This window comes from Fundulus heteroclitus, unplaced genomic scaffold (assembly GCF_011125445.2).
Source record: "Fundulus heteroclitus isolate FHET01 unplaced genomic scaffold, MU-UCD_Fhet_4.1 scaffold_72, whole genome shotgun sequence".
NCBI classification, from domain to species: Eukaryota; Metazoa; Chordata; class Actinopteri; order Cyprinodontiformes; family Fundulidae; genus Fundulus; species Fundulus heteroclitus.
In genome coordinates, this window is record NW_023397165.1 from 96,543 (window position 1) to 111,875 (window position 15,333).

General features: G+C 43.1%; 1 long non-coding RNA gene across 2 annotated transcripts; it reads left to right on the forward strand.

The window, feature by feature from the left end:
* The first annotated feature begins 14,194 nt into the window (after nt 1-14,194).
* LOC105915417 lies at nt 14,195-15,210 on the forward strand. Of its 2 annotated transcripts, XR_004930274.1 has the most exons (3): nt 14,195-14,232; nt 14,728-14,821; nt 15,026-15,210. It is a non-coding gene; the product is annotated as an uncharacterized LOC105915417 (long non-coding RNA). The 2 variants fall into 2 exon arrangements; XR_004930273.1 differs by lacking the exon at nt 14,195-14,232 and having other exon boundaries at nt 14,239-14,821.
* The last annotated feature ends 123 nt before the right edge of the window (nt 15,211-15,333 follow it).

Here is a 15,333-nt window from a genome sequence, read left to right on the forward strand (position 1 = left end):
CACCGACGAGACACTGTGGCCATCAAGTGGGTGATGGCATCCCTTGGGTTCTCAAGTGGACGCCCTGCTTCTTGGGTGTTTCGCTGATAGGCCCACGACACCTCCAGAGGGTTCAGCAATGAATCCCAGTGTCCGAGGTTCACTCCCATCAACCATCACACACATGAGCCCCAGGCCAGGCCCTTCCTCTTGGTCCACAGCCACTGGCTCCCCTTTTCAGCGGCCTTGAAGAGGTCCTCGATTGCCTGCCTGTGGGCCTTCCCTCGCACCCCCATCTCCCTGAGTAGCCTCGATCTTGAGCTGGCTATGAATCCCCTGCAGACTACTTCCACCGGGCGTACCTTCACGTTCCATCCTTGCTGTTGGGCCTCAGCTGCAAGATTGGTGTACCTCAGCTTCTTCCGCTCAAAAGCTTCCTCTACGGCACCCTCCCAGGGTACTGTGAGCTCAATGATGTACACCAGCTTGAGTGAGGAAGACCACAGAACGAGGTCTGGGCGCAGGTTGGTGGATGCAATTTACGGTGGAAAGCACAGCTTTTTGTCCAGGTCTGCCAGCATTTTCCAGTCCTGTGCACTGCCCAGCTGCCCAATGTCAGCCCTACTGGTGAAGCTGGCTTGACCCTCTCGAACAAAAAGTGATGGCTGCTGGTGGGATGGAGGCGGAGGGAGCGCATTTGCACTCATCCGCTGGCATTCCAGCACTGCTGCAAGACTTCTGAGCACCTGGTTTTGTCGCCAGGTGTAGCGACCTTGGGTAAGGCTGGTCTTGCATCCCACTAAGATGTGCTTTAGTGTTGCTGGGCTTGGGCACAAGGAGCATGTGGGGTTGTCGCCATACCATTGGCTTAGGCTTGCAGGTGACGGTAAAACATCATAAGCAGCACTGATGGTAAAGCTTGCTCTGAATGCCTCCATCTCTCATAGATCTTTCCAGGGGAGCTTTCTTTTCTCAACTCCTTCCCATGCCGTCCACCGCCCCTGCTTCGCCTGTGCCACGGCTTAAGTGCGCCTTGCTACTTCTTCTTCCCGCCGTACCTCTTGGACCACCAGCTTGTGCTTCTGAGCTGAATTGACCTTGCTCCAAATTGGTCTGCTAGTGCCAAGGCCAAGACCACTCCTCCCCTCCTGAACATGTCTCCCGATGTCCCGGTGTTGGAGTGCTGCCTTTGCCTGCTTTGTAGCAGCTAGCGGGGTCCACTTCCTTGGGGTCCACTTCATTGGGGTCCACTTCCTTGGCCAAGATGGGTGCTGCTTGGGACACAAGTGGGTCACTGGAGTCCTGGAGCGTCATTTCCAGTCTAACATTGGCACACTTGTACTCCTCTGCCAGGCTAGTGATGGGAAGTTCCAGCATTCCTCTGCCATAAAGCCCAATGCTACTGAGGCACCTGGGAAGGCCAAGCCACTTCCTGGCATAGACGTTGACCAGCCTCTCCAGTTTTTCCACCTTTGAGAGTGGAACCTCATAGAGGGTTAGTGGCCAGAGGAGACGTGGCAGGAGTCCATACTGCATACACCAGAGCTTGAGCTTGCCAGGAAGCAAGGTTCTGTTGATGTTCTCTAGGGCGCTGGCTATGTCCTTCCTGAGCTGCTCTACTTGCTCTTTGTCTTTGAGGGAGGCATCATACCATCCCCCCAGGCTCTTCACAGGCTTCTCGGTGACCGTTGGAATGGGTTCATCACCGATGTGGAAGCAGTGGTCTGACAGCCTCCCCTTGACCATGGAGATGCTTCCGGAGTTGCTTGGCTTGATCTTCATGCGAGCCAGCTCGATGTTCTGTTGGAGTTTTCCCAGTACCCGTACTGTGCAAGCCTTGGTCACAGTAAGTGTGGTGAGGTTATCCATTCAAGCCCTGACTGGAGGCAGCCTCAGCCCAGGTCTTATTTGCTGTCCGCCTACCACCCATCGAGATGCCCGTATTATGACCTCCATGGCCAGAGTGAATGCCAGGGGGGAGATGGTGCAACCGGCCATGATTCCCACTTCCAGATGTTACCATGTTGTGTTGTACTCTGCTGCCGTCACACAGAGCTGGACGTCCTGGAAATAGGCCTTGACCAGGGCTGAAAGGGCTGATGGGACTCTGACGTAATCAAAGGCTGTCCACAGGAGGTTGTGAGGGACTGAGCCAAAAGCGTTTGCAAGGTCCAGGAATACTACGTGGAGATCTGTCCCCTCCTTCCTGGCGAGCTGGATTTGATGCAAGATTATGCTGCTGTGCTCCACACATCCTGAGAAGCCTGAGATGCCTGCTTTCCGGATCGATGTGTCAATCAGGTGTTTTCTTTGCAGGTAACTTGCTAACCGATGAGCAACCACGCTGAAAAAGATTTTCCCCTCGACATTCAGAAGGCTGATCTGGCAGAACTGGTCGATTTCTGAAGAGCCCTTTTCTTTGGGGATAAGGATCCCTCCAGCTCTCTGCCAGGATGTTGGAATCTCCTTCTTTTTCCACACATTCTTCATCAGCTTTAAACACCTTGGGTTGCCCCAGCTCTTTACCCCTAGGGTGACCCCACTTGTACTTTAAAGTGTTTTCCAATTTACGACGCAAGAAACAGAAATCTGAACTTTAACTGGTTTAATCTAGCAAAGTCAGAGAAATGTTTAGACACATCAGCGCTGACGGGCTCCTGATCGAAGTGTAACCTTTTCCTGGTGTCGTTCATCTGTGCAAGTTCTTTTCAGGTGTTCTTCTAAGACAGCCTTTGACACAGAGAGACTTCCACTCTTCTCCTTTGTGAAGAGACTCTTCACAAATTTGAAGGGATCTTTGTAGAAGCGCGATCTTTCCTGCTCTTTCCTTCTGCGCTTCTTCAAGAGATTCTCTGTTTTTCTCAGAGTTACAAGCCTGCCCTTGATCTCTTCCAGCAGTATGTTTATTCTGTCCTTTTCCTCCTCCGTGGCCTTCCTCCGCTGCTTTTTCAGCTGCCTCCTCTCCTTCACTAGCTTGTCTATCTCCGTCTGCCTTCGGGACTTGGTGGAGATTGTCGGAGTAGATTGTTTGCCTTACCCATTCTTTCCAGCTTCTTCAAGGGGGTGCCTCTGACCACTTGTAAGATGTTGCAGAGATCAGTGTTGACCTCCCTCCACAGTGTTTTGTCGCAGGAGTTTGGCCACTTGACTAACGGCCTTCTCCCCAAGATCTTCTTCTCTGTTGGGGGGCATGATGTGCTGGTTTCAGGTTGCTCTGCAGTGCCTTGTTCTTCCTCCTCAGGGGCTGGGGTGTTGATGTCCTGCAGGCTGTGGTGTGCATCCTGCTGTAGAACTTCCATCGACTGACTCGGTCTGCTTCTCAAGAAGTAGTGATCGATGCGACTTCCCTGTTGAACCTTATTTAGGTACTTCCTCTTGCCCTAATATATTTGCAGGCCACGTGTGGTAGTAGCCTTTGTCCAGCCACATACGCAGTTCTGAAGTTTGCGTCCTGCTGTACCTATCGGAGCCTCAGTTATGCTGATCATCATTCTCGTAGTCCGTTCCATTCCTGTGTTCGTTACCGGGTTGTCAGTCAGTGAGCCATCTTCCACTCTTGCTCTCGCAGGCTCTGGGGGTGTTTTCTTCTTAGAATTCTTCGTAGCCAAGTTTCGGTGGAACCGATACACCACACGTGCTGGATCCCGCCACCATGGGTAAGCTAGCCCATGGTGGCCCCGGTGGGGTCTATTCCCTCCTGTCAACTGTCTTTCCATGCTGTCACAAGGTCTTCCCCTTGTTGCCAGCTGCACTTTCACAGCAGTCACTGGTTAACCAGATGATCAGATCTGTTGAGTAGGACAAGATGTTGTTATCCCAATAGATACCTAAGGCACCGACGAGACACTGTGGCCATCAAGTGGGTGAGAATGAAGTGATCTAAAACTTCCTGGTAGACGATTGCACAGACCTTGGTCTAAAATTAATACCAAATTCTGTGCAGTTGAATGCAGGACGCATAAAACAGACAAGTATGCTTTTAGTTATATTTTATCTAGGTAAAGACAGAGAAATAGTTACAGTCACACCAGCGCTGATGGGCCCCTGATTGGCAGGCGGCCTCGAGTGCTCATCACACAAACATTATAAAGGGATCTCGGGACACACCCATACAAGGGCGGTACACATCCAAACTGTGACATCAGCAGGGAAACTGTGTCACCTCCGGGGTGGTATCTGATAGATATGTGCCAATCTTTTGGGTCAGTGCCATGCAGTTCTGGGATAAACAGCTCGTTCCACTTGACCTTGTTGATATCCTAACAGACCCCCTGATGATGTGTCATTATGGCACATTACCAAAGATGATCAACCAGTGGAACGACAGCTCTCAGTCTGTCCCTCTCCCAGAACAGTCGGTCATTCCGTCCAGTCCAAGCAATCCAAGCACGTCAGCTTCCGGCTTCCAGAGTCCATCCATCCGTGATCTCCATGGCAGTCGATAGTGCGGCTCAGTCTCTGGGGTCACACAATCTCTGCTGGTGTGCCCGAAAGGCACTTTGTAAAAAACAGCCCAGTTGTCCGTTAGCCCCCCGTGTTGGTGTGCCCCAAAGGCACATCACAACGAAAACTGTTCAAAGGAATGGCCGGACAAACCACAATGGAAACATCTTAGCATCAATCAGCATGAATACTTAATAATTCAGCATTTTTTAGTCAAGACCACAGTCCAAGCATTTTATCTACAATTTAGGGTTCAACTATTTGAGCTAGGCCTGTTTTAGGTTCCTATGCGCACATTATTTTAAGTTTACTTTAGACCAGATAAGCTAAAGATGTACCTTAATCAAGGCCAAATTCGTCTACTCTACCCCCACCCCAAGAAACCTCCTACTCGGTCCTCCACTCTCCATTCCTATGGACAACAATCCATCACCTTCAAACCTCACAAATCCAAGAGTACCAGTAGGGGGCATCAGAGGGCAGGCTGAGCCTCAAGCAGGAAAACCCCATCTCTCTAAGAAATGGTAAAAAACCCGATAGAGCCCAGTCTAGGGGAATCCCACTCTGGGCCAATCTGAGCGAGAAGACACCCTGTATTGAATCTAAAAATTTGCCTTACCAAGTAATTTATGGATCTGTGATAGCCATCAGATCCTGGTTCTCCACATAAAGCAAAAGGATTGCAAGAACTGTAGGTCTTGGTGTGTGTGTCTGTAACAGAGAGTTTTCATTCTTAGTCATAAAGCCATAGCGATCAACATAATGCAACATCACAGTATAAACATCATAACACATAAAATCAAACATGGAAGTCAGTCGAAAACAGAAAGGAGAAAGAAAAGAGAAAAAATCGGTTTTGTGATATAAAAAGAGTCTGTACGTCAATAACGCAAGTAAAAAACCGTCAGGCCAGTCTGAGCACGTGGCAGACATGAATCTATTCGCGCATAAGTGGTCAGCTCAGTGTTCTCAGGCAACTGCTCCTTCGTGGCAACCAGAAAGAAGAAAACATAAAAAAATCATAGGTCTCTGGCATGTTACTCCCAAACTTCTTAAGTCCTCTTCTTATTCCTCAGCATGGACAAAAACAATTTAGTTGGATGGTAATGAGTGTCCTGTCCTTTTTCAGGCAATAAGCATTTTATCCCCAGGAAAATGCTCTGTTGAGATGGTTGGCAGACACCAGGCCTTGTTTACTGTTGGATAACAGAAACAAGGTGTAATTAGTGTTCTTATCAAGACTCCCAATCCTTCTGTCATTTACCTTCTTCAAACACTTTCACATCCAGATATTTCCGTTCACAATTATTATGCTCTTAGCTTAACCTCCTTTACTGTAATCATTAGATCTTGCATTACTCTTATATAAAAGGAGGAATCTGAAAGTTCAACATTATCTGCAGCAGCATTTCTCTATAATTCTTTCCCATGTGTGTCTCACCTTACAATGTCCAACAGTTGGAAAGATCTCTGCAATAGAGATTTATCATCATATGTTTCATGGCTACTGTGACACGGTTCATCTCAATTTATCTAGCACACAGGGAATTGTACTAAAACCTTTCAGAAACTTCTTACTGAACCAGCTCTAAAATACTTCACATTTTTCTAAAAAGTCCAACAGAAAAACCCTTAAGTTTGTAAAAGAAAGCTCTACTATATATATTTGCAGAATAATGTTGTGATATTAATCAGAAGCAGCCCTATGTACTTCTTATCTTATTTTGAAAAGCTCAGCTAAGAGAAAGGAAGTGTGTGCATGCCCCTCGCCCACACGGAGTTGTGATTGGTTGCTATTCAGGAAGTGGGCGTAGCCCAGGGCGGAGACAGGAAGTAGTTCTGTGAATCAGTTTCAGCTTGACGTGCATCAAACAAAAAGACCTGTAGTTGAATGCGCCCTTCACCTGATGCGAAGAGCAATTCTAATCCCATTAATTCTTGATTTTTTAATCACTTCTGCTTGTTTTAACAGACAGCTTTTGTAAACAACCCTGGTTTTATCGTATGTCCCCCTGTTTGAATCTTGTTTGAAACAAACCTTTAAACGGTAGTATGCTGTGAGCAGTAACTCCTTGTTGCTTATTAAACACATCGCCCCCTGACCATGTAAGAAGCTCCAAACTGCTCTAGGTCTTTAAACCTTTTTCAGTCTTTCAACATTAGTTAAATTGATAATACATCCAAGCATAATTATATCCCCAAGTAAATCAACCCTTCAACAAGTATCTAGTTCTTGTTCTCATGTGTTTAGTTTATCCTTGAAAAACTTTAAGCAGACATTACTCCGAGTGATTTTCTTTCCTTGTCATTTATCCATTATTACTACTGTTGCTTTTTCTACAGTTTGTTCAAATTTAGGATCTGTGTTTTGTTAACTTATATCACCCAGTGATCTATAAATCCGTATTTTATGTTTACACCGTCTTGTCCCAGCAGATTAAAAATTCCCATTCTAGAATTTGCTTGTTTGTTTCATCAATCACTGTCTGTTGTGATCATTGAAGAAATTGTGCAGTTCCTTTAAACCCTCTTAAATATTGACCACCCATTGGTAAATGATCAGCTTTAAGTTTTGCCCTTCTTCTAATTCTTTGTTTAGCCTTAGTATCTGCACCTTAAATTGACGAATAGTGGAATTCTTTGTATAAACACGTCTCTGTGTCCGTATTTGTTTTGGCCTCTATCATTTTGTTCTTTGCATTTTAAGTGTGAACCTGGTCAGGACAGAGAAAGTCATCTCCGATGCTCCTTTTGGCAACCCCAGCAAACCCAAAAACAAAAATGTTCACTGTCAGTGTTAGGTTACAGGTAATCCCTGTGGGAACACGACGTCGTCTCCTTGGTCCAACCTGGTTCCAAGCGCCTGGGTCATCGAAACACTCCACCACCTGCGACAAATCTCTGACATTTTCAAACCACAGCAGCAATTCCTGGGTGTCCACACCCCCTGTCTGAAATGTCTCTCGTCGTAAGCCCTGGCTTTCAGTTTATCTCCTCTTTAGTGTCCCCCTTTAGACCCCATTTACCCCAAGTTGCATATTGTTGAATCCCCATTTTCAAATGTTCTTTTTGTTGAGAGTCCAAGAGTGTGTTCTTGGTGCGTTTCCTGAACGCCAACCTCTCCATGTCATGTTCGTGAAACCTCGTAGTCGAATTCCATCACCTGTGAAGCAAAGCAGTCATGCATAGTTCTTTTCAAGATGTTTTTTAGCACAGCAGGAGTGTCACTGTCTGATGCCATTGCAGCTCTGATGTTCCTCAGAGCCAACCTTCATGCATTGATATCATGTTGAAGCTGTTATCCTCCTATCATCATCTTGTGTCCAGGAGTCGCTTCTGCTGTCCTGACCAGATACCAAACGTCCAACTAATCTAATTGACCTCATTACTTTTCTGCATGTACAAGAGGACGATCGTTAGATTATCCTGGTCTAAAAGACCACTAGGTTAATAGATGACTAAACTATATTTATGTGGGTTTATTTCTTCTGGATGTTTTAACATTTAGTTAAAGAACAACTATTGTGCTATTTTGTGTTCAAACAGATAGTTGTTAAGTCTCCTCACACCTTTTAGGTAACTGCGTATAATTCCAAACTATTTACACTGGTGCTTTAATCCCTAATTTACCCAAGTTATTTATTAGAATAAGGCATTATTCTAAACTTGCAGTTTTATCCATTTGAGTCCTTAACCTTTGTGGTGCTTTACATCCTAATTATTAATTTCTTAGTTGCGCCTCTGCTTACTTTAAGATACCCAGTAAATGCTGTGCTCACAATTTCTCCTTCGCTTGACCAAGGTTAAAAGGTTTAGAGTTTATTCTGCTTATATTGAAAAATTAGCTTGCTCACTCGTTCGTTCATTCGTTTATGCTATTAACTGTTGCTGTAATGCCTACTTTAACTTTTTCGCCCACTAGTTTTGTCATGATCATAATTATCGCTCATTGATGTAATTGCATACAATGTTCTTATCCACTTTCCTTTTATGTTTAAACGGCCCCTCTATGTATCCCACTCCTTACTTTAATCACCAATACTCATAAGTTGTTGAACCGGTTTTAGGTTTAGCATAATTTCTTAAACTTCTCTATGCTCTCATCAGGTAAATTAACATTTTGGTGCAAAATGGATGTCTTTTAGCGGTTCCCCCCTATTTCTTCTCATGCATGATGTATTTTATGAAGCTTATTGTATCTTAAAGGTGCCTCTTTGAATCTTATTCAAAACCCCCTGTGGGGTTAATAAAATTCCAAAACATATCTATATGTATTTTAAATGATTTAAATAAAAACTTTGTTAGAAAAGTAAAAGAAAATCCTTCTTATCAGCGGCCCAAAATCTCTACCAGCTTTGTTTCCAAACCAGTACCACTTGTCCGAATGCGTTTGACCCTCTTATTGCTCGCTAATAACAGCTCTGACTTAAAACAATTAACATCCTAGGGGTTTAATAATAATCTTGATTGCTTTTAATCTGAAAGTTTTCTTCTAAGCGCATCCGCCAATGTGTATGTTTCTAATGTGTGTTTTGTGTTTTAATTATGTGCAGGAAAATCTGATGTGAAATGCAGAAGGGGTGTCTGCCAACTCATCTTTGTTTCGTGTTGCGGTCCATTGAAGGTTATCCGATGCCTCTGTCTTTGCCCCTGCAATTAGTTGTCCATTTTCAGTCCTCATGTCTCAGTTCAGCACCACAACATCGTTCCAGGACGAGCTTTGTCCATGAATCTTCTTTCTCCAATCGTTGTGTCTGAAACCACAAGGAATTCTGCCAGCATTTTGCCAATATGGATTTTGTCCAAAATCAAATTGTCCAATACAAGAATTGTCTATCTTCATCCATAGTGTAGTGTAAATAAGTCGAAAAGAAAAAATCAAAACAAAAATTACAAGAAAACTGTCTCAAAACAAAATCAACCACAGCGTTCCCTCTAAAACAAAATTATTCTTGAAGTTCTTCACCTTTACCCCAGATCTTGATCCCTTAAAAATGTATCCAAGCAAAATATTTTACAGACAGTTCAACCTCTTTGTATAAGTTCATTAATAAAAAACATTTCTCTTAACCTTGTAGCATCACATTCCCCATTAAACCTCTATGCAGCTTCTGCAAAAATTACTGATTTTTTTTGTCCAAAATTTGATTAAAAACTGGATTAGGCAGGAGTCAAGTACATCACCTTTTTCTCCGTCCCCTGGACCACTGTGGCACCGCTTGGTACTAACTTGTCTCTGAGAATGCCTAAGAAAAAAGACTAAAATCTCTCCGTTAGCACATTCCAATTATATATGACCAGGTTTCCTTGCAAGAAAAAAGCAGAAAACAGGATAGAAATGTTAATGTGAGTCAGTGGAGAGGGGAACAGTGGGAAGGGGTACATGAACAATTTCCAAAGCCACCTTCTTACCGCTAGAAGGATACTGAATACTGAATTGTACTTTATAACTAAATTTGCCTTGCCTTGCCTAGAAGGTCTCAATATTACCTGTCATAAGTTTGTTAAACTTAGCATAATTTAGTCACTTTTGTCAATCCCTGCACGTCCATTTTAGATCATGACTTCTTACCATACGGCCTGAAAGAGCTCACTTTCCAGAGTCTTCTGTTGGAACAAAGGTGGCTTTACAGTTTCATCTCACATCATCTGAAAGAAGTAACTCAGAGAAAAACAATTCTGTTAGTGTATTAGGTGACAAAAGAAAACCTGGTCTTTTTAGTGTCTTGGTTCTTAACGTGATGTGTCTAAGTTCTTGGTTGGTCCAGGGGAGGTAGGAATCTCTCGTTCCTTTACTTTCATCATTTTGTATTAAAACTTCTCATCTTCTTAAATTATCTGCCGAACAACCTTAAATGTTGTCACTTTTTTGCCACTGGTGATGCAAAAATTAAAGCAAAGGAATCATTTAACAAAGAAATAATCAAAAATGCACAAAACAATAAAAACCCGAAAGTAAAAAGTCTCCCAAGGAGTGCATTATGTGTGTTCCAATATCTTATAGCATTCTTTTGATTTCTTTCTAGCTCTTTTGATCATGCAAACTTAGTTATTAATGCTTTTCAATCTTAAATGGTCAAGGGTGAAACTTTAAAGCAACCATTTTCTCTTTCAGGCTTTTGAGCTTCTGGTGTTTTTCTATACATGATAAGAGTTTTCCCCGTAATTCAGCACATTGAGAAGGCTACCCAAAAACAAAGAGATTACAAGTAGAATCTAACCCTTCATAAGCTGGCTTTATTTTATTTTTTCCCTCTGACATAGTTTTCGTGCCCCCAGGCCAGAACACACAGACCCAGCCTTGCCATAAACATTCAGATGTTTACATCATGGTCAGATTTGTTTATCATATATATTGTCCTGTTTCAGGTTAAACTGTCCCTCAGCTCAGCATAACTAATAACATCAGATGCTTTTGTAACTGATGACATGCTTAATGTGGCCTTGTGATATCTTGACACTTCTCAAAATTTCTCATTAGCTGCATTCAAATCCCAAGTAAAAAGAAATAAAATAAATTAATAGAGAACCCTTAGAAAAGCAACCATATTTAGTCCCATACAGTTTGTTTAAAGCACAGTTTTTCTCATCTATTTAAATCAAAAATCATGTATATCTTAATGCTCTTAAATTCTTCTCTTTAGGCAGCTGTAAAATCCTTAGTTAAAAATCTCCCATTAAACATATCCCATCCGGTTCCATTTCTCCCAAACATTCTCCCATATGATCCCCATATGCTGTTTGCCATTTTATTAATGTTCTAAAATTACAATATAAAAGCTTTTACTCTGTTATTATTTCAGCTGTCATGAATTCATTGACAAACACAAGCCAAACGCAATCTAATAGCATAACTGAATACAGCCCTAACGCCTCTGGTTGCTGTACTGCATATTTAAGCTCCAAACAACAAAAAACCTTTATCCCCAGTCCCAAGTATTTCCTACAGCCCTGGGATATTTTCTGTTTAAGACACGTTAGCATATCTCAGTGTAACAATTTAATTTGGCCAGATATTTAATGTTAAAAAAACAAACTTTGTTATTTAAATCTCTCTTTTACTTTACCTTTTTGTTAACCTAGTCCATGCTTAAAATGTCATTTGAATTACGGAGCTGCAGTTCTCCCAAAACAAATGATCATTTTGAAACCATGAACAATAATTTTAACCGAATTAATTAATTCACACAGAAGAACGTTTAGTTACATACGATACACATTCACACAGACAAACACGTGCAGGCCTGCTTTTTCTGACTGTCTTAAATAGTTCTATGTTTTTCATAGTTTTTAAACGTCTATAGCAACGCCGAAAGATGTATTTTCAACGTGTTAAGTTCCTGCTTAGTTTAAAAGTGGAGAGCTTGCGCTGGCTACGACCCCCGAATGTTTCGTCCAAACACGGTTTTACTCTTCAGCCCCGCAAGGATACAACTCTGTGTCCCGCAGACACCTGGACGCTTACCCCTTTTTGAAAGTAATACGTTGCATTTAATAGTTACGAACAATTTTATCCACAACGGAAGTCCTAGTCTGTCCCCACGTAAACGCTTCCCCGGTGCAACGCCCTTTTAGTTCCGTTTCCTTTTTTTATTTTATTTTATTAAACTTTCGCTTTTCTTTTTCTTATTAATCCAACTGCCCCGACCAACTGGTTGCACTTTGAACACCCCTTGCACCAAAACCCCCCAAAACAAAACAAAACACAAATACATCGATCTGTAACCTCACTTACACACAAAGACCCAATAGGGGGTTTTCAGCTGACGTCACGCTCACGTGACTACTCAGCGCGTCCGCCATATTGGGTGGCAGTCGTTTCGCACCGTTGACCTGCATTGTATGACGCCTTAGGCAGTATTGGAAGTGAACAATGGGGAAAACGTGTTTAATGGTTGGTTGCACGGTCCGTGGAGGTGGAGATCAACGCTTTCTATCGCCTACCAGCCGTAATAGTGAATCAGTGTGAAAAAAAAAAAACAGCTGTCTGAACAACGCCGTCACCTATGGCTGACACGGATATCCAGGTCCGATTTGGACGGTGTTAAGCTGGAATACGCCAGAGTCTGCGGTGCTCACTTTGTCACAGGTAATTAACTGTTAAGTATTTAAAACATATAAGAAGAATATATTAATAATAGGGCTTGGGCGTTATGACTTATTACTTTCCGCGGCTGTCGTGTTGACTGCCTCCGCCGCCTCTACTGCCTATTACTACCGCGTACTGTACTCCCTCTCTCAGCCGTGTTTTAATTTGATTCATTTCACCTTAACTTGATTTCAACCATGGTAAACCGTTGCTGTATTGTGGGCTGTAACAGCGCAACACATGATCGCCATGGGAAAAACATAGAAACAGATTAATTTTCCACCGCTTTCCTGCCTGGAGGCGCAACCACGGAGAACAACTGTTAGCGATAACAAAGAGTCGGCTCGCTTGGATCGCGGCTGTAAGTCGACCGAACATAACTTTCCACAGTATCCCGATGTCAATGAGAGTGTGTTCTAAACGTTTGAAACACATAGCAGCTAGTTAAAAGTACATTACATGCGCGAGTGGTTGTTAGCGCTAACGGTTAGCATGAGCCAGAGCCCGGCTGAGCGCAGCTTACCTTTGAACGAGTTACAGAGATAAAGAGATCGTCGGCTCGCTTGGATCGCGGCTGTAAGACCGAACATAACTTTCCACAGTATCCCGATGTCAATGAGAGTGTGTTCTAAACGTTTGAAACACATAGCAGCTAGTTAAAAGTACATTACATGCGCGAGTGGTTGTTAGCACTGGCGGTTAGCAGCTACTAAACTAGCATGGGCCAGAGCCCGTCTGAACGCAGCTTACCTTTGAACGAGTTGCTGTGTTCCCACTGTTTGCTGGCTTTATGATCTGCAGCTCCTACCGGCGCCAATACGGTAAATACAACTTAATTTTGCACTGGTCATTGTTCTGCTTAAATAATTAAAGCCGCAAGCGGCGTCGATCGGCCTTGCAGCCAATGTCGATCGGCCTTGCAGCCAATGTGTTGCACCGCCCGCCAGTGGCGGGCGGTGCAACACATTTGCAACACATTTGCGTCGGATTGTTTACATTTTTACCATCTTATTAAAACTCACCCGTCCACGTATGATGGCGATTTCCTTGATGTACATAACCAGATGTGAACTGGTTGTGAGCCTCTAGATCCTTGTAAGCTCTCATTTCCTCAAGAGTGTGCAGAGGGTTTTCACTGAACACCAGGTAATGCACTATGTCGCCGTGCTCTACATTTGGCCAATCATCTGGATTACGGCTAAACAAGGCACCGTGGAGGGCATAGGGGTCCATATGGTCGATCACGGAACATTTCCTCAGATATACGTCCTTATCTGGTCGCTCTAGCGTGCTGGCGTACTTATCCATTCGCGATACGATAATACGTGTAAGACAACTAGAGATAAGGAAGTGTGCCACCCAATATGGCGGACCGGAAGTTGGCCAGTGACGTCAGTGAAAACACCCTATTCGGTGGCTGCGTCCTTCGAAGGACGCATTTTAAGGCCGGTGACGTCACAGCGATGCGCGGAGGCTGTCCCATTTGGCCAAAATTTTGAGGATGCTTAAAATGCAGCCTTCAAATGCGTCCTCCTTTTCCCCGAATTCTGAGGATGCACCGGTACCATCCTTAGCGGCCTCGCCTGCCATAAAATTTCCCGAGGTGCTTTGCTCGCTTTTTTTTTAGTAGTAGTTGAAGAAAAAAAAGAAAGAAGGCGGATTTTCATCAAGACTGGAAAGCAGCAGCAGCGCTGGCAGTAGTGCGTAGTACAGCTTTAAATGTAAGTAGTTTGTTTTTATTTTATTTTTTAACTGAACGTTATTAAAATACATGACGGTAACGGAGCCACCGGAATTTGTAGGACCAGCTATAGCTAAAGCTTAGAGCTAATCTGTTGATACGAGACGTTCAGCAACATTAAAAGCCTTCATAAAAATGTCACAATTTTTGATTTTAACCTACATATTATTGTACTGTGCTGATAGCCATGTCCCTCACAAATCCGATCAATTCATTCTCATGCAGTTTATTACAAATGATTAGAACTGTCAAAGCTTAATGCAGCTGAAGAAATAACATCAGTCCAGCTGTGCTGGGCTGTCAATACTGCAAACGTTTTGTTTGAATACTCAATAGCGTATAGTTAATTTACAGTACAGTATAATAAGGTTTAAAGTATAATTCACTTGAAGAACAACACTGGCGTAATTATACAGAACAGTCATTTTGCCTGTTGACATTACAGAAATATGCTTTACATGTCATTTTGTTCTAGGCAGCAGGGAGCATACAGAGGAGTTGATAAAACTCCGTGGGCAAAATAACCACCTCTTTACCGGGGCCAAAAATACTGCCGCAGTCTGATGAAGGTAAGAGTTGAGACATAATTCCATATACATGTTGCATTTGTATGTAAAATTCACACAAATTCAAAGAAGTCCTGTTCAAACACCAACGTACAAATATAATCTTTTGATCACATCAAATGATGCCCAGATGTCACTTTTTTTAATCTTATAGTTCTGATAGTAGTGACCCTTGTGTGTTTATCTCTTCTCATTTCTCTTGTTTAGAACAATCCTGCAAAAAATGCATCTGTTGACACAAATTGTTTTCCTCTACTTTATGAATGCAAAGATCCAGGGACAGGGCAGGGGGTCAGTGGGAAGCCTACTGCTGCCACCTGGCCATGGTTTGTCCTCATGTTCTGTGTTGCTGTTATTGTTAAATTAAATTATTAAATTGTTTATAAAAGTTATTGTTGTCTGTGTGTTCTTAAAGTCTTTTAACCTTTTACATTATCTGTTTCATCACTTCTTTACAATTTAAGTAAACTTAGAACAACTTCTCAGTGACAACATTAATTTATTTTTAGAGAAAC